A 6,928-nucleotide genomic window follows, 5' to 3' on the forward strand; every position below is an offset into this window, starting at 1 on the left:
AAAAAAAAAAAAAAAAAAAAAAAAAAGGACAAAATCATCAAGTAAGATTTCAGAAACCTTGCTGGATCCCTCACAGGAGGCCTGAGCCTAGCGGAGCCTGTCCGGGAAGTGGTTCCAGGGTGACATCCTGTGGCTAAAGAGAGTAATCACACCCAGTGCTGAAAGTGCTTGGGACTGGGCGGGTTGAAAGGCTAGACCGCAATAGATGCATTTTCAGGGAGCCCTGGGGCCCCCATCACAGGCTAACATCAACACTGGTGGCCAGAGTCCAACCCTCTCCCATTGACAGGCAGATCCTGAAAAGTCACACAGGCCTCAAGGGTGGCCCCGCAGGGCTCGGTGCCCACAGTGACAGGGCAGCAGGAACGTCCAACCTCGGGACAGAGCCCAACTCGGGGTGCTTTAACAGGTTAGCCCCGCTTCAGAGATGGCGAAACTGAGCTTCCCAGAGATAGATGACCTGTCCAAGGTCACACAGCTAACAAAGAAGCTGGGGTTCTAGCTGCCCTCTATCATACCTTACTCTGTGTTGATCCTGCCATCCTGTGAGTGGGACCTTAAATCACAAAGAGCCACCCTGGGGCACAGCCCATCCATATACACTGCGTGCTTGGGAAATTCAGACCTTTGTCCACCCTGCCTTCCCTACAAGAAGTAGGACTAGTGATTCTCCCCGTGGCCTTCTGAGTTGCCTTATCAGCACCTGCTGTGAAGTGCATGGCTGTTTTCCCACTTACAAACAGTGTATTTCACAGAGCCAGAGAAAGCAATCCAAAAATTCATTTGGAACCAGGAGAGACCTAAAATAGCAAAAGCCATTCTAGGCAACAGAGACATGGCAGGAGGTATCACGATCCCCCACTTGAAAGTATTCTACGCACTCATAAGCAAATTTAGACTCAGGAGGGACACGCAGAACGCTCCCTCCAGAACACTGCCTAGTCCTGCATGCCTTGGAAGAGACTTTCCACGGACAGCACGACAGGGAAAGTGGTGCTCAGGGCAGGACATCCACTCTGCATAGCTGATGCTGGCAAAGCCCTGCCCAGCCCAGCCCTACCCCCTGGATGGTTAGGGCTGTCACAGTTGCTCTCTCTCCAGAGGATTTGCCTCCACCTTGATGATGCCCTGTAGACTTCTGTTTAGTGGGAGCCATCACCAGCTGCCTCAGTTTCCCTCAGGAGCCTGGCAGAAAAGCAGAACTTTAGGCCCAGCCCTGACTCACCCTACAGAATCAGAATCTGCACTTTCACAAAGCCTGCAGGTGTGTAATGACTGGCAGGGACCCCGCGCAGGGGAGCAGGCTGGGGGGTAGAGCTTGCCCTGTGCCTCCCTCAGGCAGGGACAGCAACAGAAGAATTGTAGAATAAGACTGAAGAACAGGGAATGTGGGGCAGGGTTCTGGCCCCAGCAGGTCTTACTGGGTAGATAGATGGTGGCTGAAGAAGGGAATGACAAAATAGCGGGCATACAAAAGTGGTTGAAAAATCTGGTGAATGTTTGACCTTTTGAAATTTATTACAGGAGAAGACACACTGCCACTAATCTCTCTCGAAATACTCCCTCTCTCTTCTAACACACTTACCCCATCGTTTTTGACACTTGAGGCTCATCAAGGCCGTTGGTGATCTGCCAGATTATTAAGGTAAGGAGGCAGACTTCTGATCAGTCCTCAAGTCTGCCCACGTGTGAGCCACAGTGACAGTTTTGGGTTTTGTTTTGGGCAGTTCTGGGGATGGAACACAGAGCCTGATCCATGTGAGGCAGATGCTCTACCACCAGTCACACTCCAGCCCCATGAGTGTTTTGACCTCTGTGCAGGGACTCCAGTCTCCTCTGTGGCCGTGGGTGGTCTCAGAACCAGCACTGGTCAGTAGACTGCGAACTTTACATCGCCCGCTCAAACAGAAATCCCCTGCTGGCCAACTCCATCCCCGCTCTCCCCTGCTGTGAGGTGATGACCCTACCACCCAGCCACTCTCAGGAAGAAACCACTGTCTTCCTGCACGGGTGGTTGGAGTTGAGCCTCCTGTCTGGCTGTCGACTTGACTGTTACAGTATGTAAGACATAATCTTCTACTGCAACTCACTGTATTTCGGATGTCTTTTTGACAATATTTCAGATATGACAAGATATAGAATAGTACAGCAAAGTATCCTGTGACACCTTTTCAGATTCCCCCATTTCCCTAAATTCATCCTTCTCTCTCCCCTTCAAATATATGTAAATATATTTCTTTCTGAACCACTTGAAAAATACAGACATGATGCCTCTTTGCCACCATATATGTCAATGCTTATTTCTAAGAAAAATATATAAACTTATAACCTGTAGTAAAATAACCAATTTCAGGACATTCACAGTGATAGAATGCTCTTATTTAGTCTCAGAAAAATTGGAAGATTGCCAGTAGCCCCTAGACATCCACAGGAGCCCAGGAAAGTCTAGGACCATGCAGTGCACTCAGCAGCCATGTCCCTTACCTCTCCCCCACTCCGAAATGATTCCTGAGTGTCTCTGTGTGATATTTCCTGACAGACATCTTCGTAAGAGTTCAGGCCCATTGCACTGTGGACTGCAGCTGCAGTTTGGAGCCTGAAGGCTCCCAAGGCTGTGTCAGAGGGAAGGGGGAGCCAGGTAGGGGGATGCACCTTCCAGGTCACACTTCCAGTGACTGACCCCGAGCAGCTCCACCTCCGAACAGCTCTTGTAGCTCTGAACTCAGAGGAAGACCACAGAACCTTCATGATCCAACACCTTCCGAAGCCCCACCTCTGAACACAGGAGGCTTTGGGGAAACATTCTAGATCTAAGCCCTATTAAGCCAGGAAAGGCCTGGATTGCGTGTTTACACTTTGCCAGAAGAGTTGGTAGCAAGAAATACATTGTTTATAGAGTGACTGGGGTCCTTCCATGTGGTGAAGAAAGATTTCAGCTTCCAAAGCAGGTGTTTTATTATAGCAGCCCCTTCCTCTTCCACCCGCCAGCCCACCTGGACAGGTCTAGAATTCCACACCTCAGTTAATTCTGCTAGTCCCCAACTCTCCTTTGCTCCTGTGTCCCCCACATTCCCCAACCTCACCCCGCAACACTCACAGGGCTGCTTGGACGCTGGGCCCCAAGGGAAGTCTTGACATCCATGCTTGCTTCCTCTTCTCTGTGGTGGCAGTGATGGCCTCCACAACAAGGACATCCTGCCAGCTGTGGTCCAGAGGGGTTCCTCCTTCCTAGCTAAGGGACCACTGGACGTAGACTAGTGTAAGGAGAGAGTAGGACAAGAGGAAAGGGCCCTGCTGGGCCAGAGCAGGTGGTGGCCCTGTCCACACCCAGCACATGCAAGCTCTCAGTAGGTGCTATAAGCTGTTGCTGTTGGGTTAATGCTAGCAGGGCAGGACACAGAAACTTCTCCCCAACACAGGTGTAACCTGGCAGAGTGACAAAGCCCCCTCACCTCGGCTTGCCACTGAAGACTGAAATAGAGCACATCTCTTTACAACTAACTTTATAGCTAATGTGGATTGAAGCTTAGACACCCTCCCCTGAATATACAGCAGCAAATGGGGACAAGAGCTGGTGAGATCAGGCCCAGCACTGCCAAGACACTCTGCTTGGTAAGCCTTTCTTACACACACCTCACCTAAAGGTACCACCCCTGAAACAGACTAACCCCAAAGAAACTTCATCTCAAAATGCTACAGATACAGGCCACACTATCCCAGGTTTCCCTGAAATGTAAGCTGGGGTCTTCACCCAGCACTGTACACAGAGAGAGCTCTTCCATAACATATGGCCCGTGACCTCACTTCTTTAGTAAAGAAGGCTGGGGAGGAAGAACCACAGCCCCTCTGGAAAGAAAAATCTAACAGTCTGCTTGCCAAAGGCCCCATGCCTGCTAAGACACAACAGCAGCTCCATGGTCTTGACCCTGCAGCTACTGCCTATGTGTGTATAGTTGTGGTTGTGTATGTCACTGTTGCAACACAAAATTTGTCTCCTGGGGTGGGTCCAGCCTGAAAGGACCAAGAAGGGCTGGGCGGGCCCTGTTCGTGTGAACCCTCTGAGCAGGGTCACCTGCCATGGAAGCTGGAAGTTTCCTTCACTGCATGGCAGGAGACAGTGGCCACTCGGACATCTCAGCACTCTGTGCCTGGTGTCCCACTGGCCAGGCAGGAGAGAGAGAGCTGGGGCCCACCAGAGGGTGCCCCTTCTGGAATCCCCAAACCCCTGAAACCTAGGGCATCTTGGGAGATGGGTGTGTTCAGAAGCCAGGCGAGAGCCAGCCTCTAAGCAACTACAGATGTCCACCAGGAAGTGAGCCCTGCTGGTCTCTGCCGGCTCCCTCCGAGGCCCTCCCCTGCTTCCAGGAGATGGAAGCACTGGGTCCCTGAAATCCTGGACTTCTGTCACGATTTGCCACCATCTGGGCCCCCCAGTATCCCAACTCTCTTCCTCGAGGACATCGGTGTGCCCCGGAGCGCTCCTCACTGGCTGGCTATCTTGAAGGGCCGGCCTTCATTCATTGCACAGTCATTAGTTGTGCAAGGCAATGTATTAGTTGTGCAAGATGACATGTGTTCCACCCTCAGGAAGCCCACAGTTCGGTGGGGCATCCCATACCCTCGCCAGACATCTTTACTCTCCCTTTTCTGTGCACCCACAATGGGAGCACCCCAAAAGTTCAGGAGCCAAGGCCACCAAAGGGCATAGCAAAAAGTCTGGAAGGTGCGTGAGGTGCTGTATGAACACAAATGCACAAAGCCTGTGATGCAGCTAGGTCTGATCCAGCAGGGAACACAAGAGTAAGAGAGGCACCACTGTCCACCTCCCCTACAGCCTGCAGCAATGACACTGTGAAGAAACAGTGAAGTTCCAGAGCTGCTTTTCAAACTGATACCTGATGGAACCCCACTCCAGGTGGAAGGAATGAAGGCAATAGAAGTGTTTCAAATAAGTTTGAGAAATGCTGAGTTGAAGGAAGTTTGATTGTTCCTGCAGGTCTTATCAAAGCTTTCATTGTGTTACAGTACAGTGTGGGGAAGGAGGTATAGTTGAGTGGTAGAGTATTTACCTAGCATGCACAAGACCCTGGGTTCCAACATCAGCACTGCAAAAAACACGGAAAGAAAAACAAAGTATAGCGGAATTTATTGGCTGAAAAATGGTTTGTCATAGACCTGTAAAAGAGGGTTCTATGAAACACAAATTGGGACTGCAGCTCCCAGGTGTCTTTATGCTGCAGTGGACTGTGTCTTATACAGCAAAGAAATCTCAAAGTGTGGATCCCTTCCCCAAGAACAGACTAAAAATGTCCGTTCTGACCCACTGTATCCGGAAGCCCAGAGCTTTGACTCAGCAATCTGTTGCAACAAAGCCTCTCTCGAGTCTAGCTGGTCCTGATACACAGTCCAGGTTGAGCATGACTGAACAGAGACACGTTCCAACAGCAGCGCCGTCCTGCCCTCCTCCCCCTCTGCTCCTGCTGGAACCCTCCATGTTTGTGGCCCAGCTCTCCTCTTCCCTGGGCGAGGAAGCTTCTTTCCCTGCCATCAGTAGCAAAGGCCAGAGCTGGATAGAGGGGTCCTGTGTAAGCACAGAGTGGACAAACACTGATTCCAAGTGAGGGCCTGGAGGAGGATTTTGGGACAAGGTGGCCAGGTAAGAACCCAAGGGGTAAAGAACCAAGTGAATAAAACACAAGCCCACAAACCTATGCTGGCCACACCATGGGCTGCCACAAGCCCAGGGCACGCTACAAAGACGAAGAAAGAAAGATGCCCCTGGATGTCTCCCCCTGGGTGTTTCCCAGGAAAAGGGCCTCATTACTGTGATGGGGAGTAGGAGAGGGCAGCTGTGACCACATCGAGGCTGGGGTGGTGTAGAGGGGCACGTAAATGAGCTTGTCCTGCACAGGGTCCCCCATGCTGCCTCCTCCCTTGCTGCCTCCTTCCCTCCTGCCTGCCCATCCCCACCTGGAGGCCACAGGCACAGCAGGAGGCAAGTGAGGACAGTGGCTGGGGTCAGGACCACAAATCCAGAGTGAGCAGATGGCCTCAGCAAGCTGGGTGCGCAGCTGGAATCCAAAGGCCAGCGCGGGTCTGAGGCAAAGGCTTGTTTGTGTGTAGGGGGGTGGGCCTGCCAGGGACACAGATGTCACCGCCACACACCAGGGCTCATACCCTGTTGGAACTTTTATAGCTGGAAACTGGGCTGAACTAAACAAAAGTAGTGTGGCGACCCCAGCAGCTGCTGCTGTGCCAGCTCCTCAGGTCACGCTGAAGTGACAATCTGAGGCTGAGACCTGCTGGCAGCTCCTGTCAGGGGTATTCTCCACCCCCAAAAGGTCACCCACCATCACTGATTGGGGCTTAGGTGGCATTTGACAGGCTGTGTGGATGTCAAAGTCCCATTTAGCTCCTTCTTGGTGGCTTCTTAAACCCTGGAAGAATTAAATTGTGGCAAGGAACTTCTCCACCGGAAACAACCTCCCCTTAACTATGATATTTTGGGAGTCTCCCATGAGTTTGGTCTGAATATACATAGATACAGTTTCGACTCAAAACATTAACTCAACATCCCCAAAGTACTTGTGGAAGCACTAGTTTATACATTAAAGCCTATAGACGTGTGCAGGCCGGCCAGGCCCACCTACCCACTGAACCAGAGGACAGGAAGGAAGAGCGGGAAGGCCCAGACCCAGCCTGCCAACCACCTCTGTGGCCAGCACATACTGCCCAGCCACCAGCCCACCCAGGCTGGACCCAAGGACAAGTCCAAGTTAGCAGCTGAGCCCCTCAGATCATAGTAAATCTACCACCTGAGTGGGATCAAGGTGTCTGACAGAACAACCTAGTTTTGTGCTAACCACAGAAAAGACAATGGGCTGATTTTAAATTTCAGCTTCCTAGTTTTTCTCTAAAAAGTTGGAAA

This window comes from Fukomys damarensis, unplaced genomic scaffold (genome assembly GCF_012274545.1).
Source record: "Fukomys damarensis isolate Sample0158 unplaced genomic scaffold, DMR_v1.0_HiC HiC_scaffold_27, whole genome shotgun sequence".
Taxonomy (NCBI): domain Eukaryota; kingdom Metazoa; phylum Chordata; class Mammalia; order Rodentia; family Bathyergidae; genus Fukomys; species Fukomys damarensis.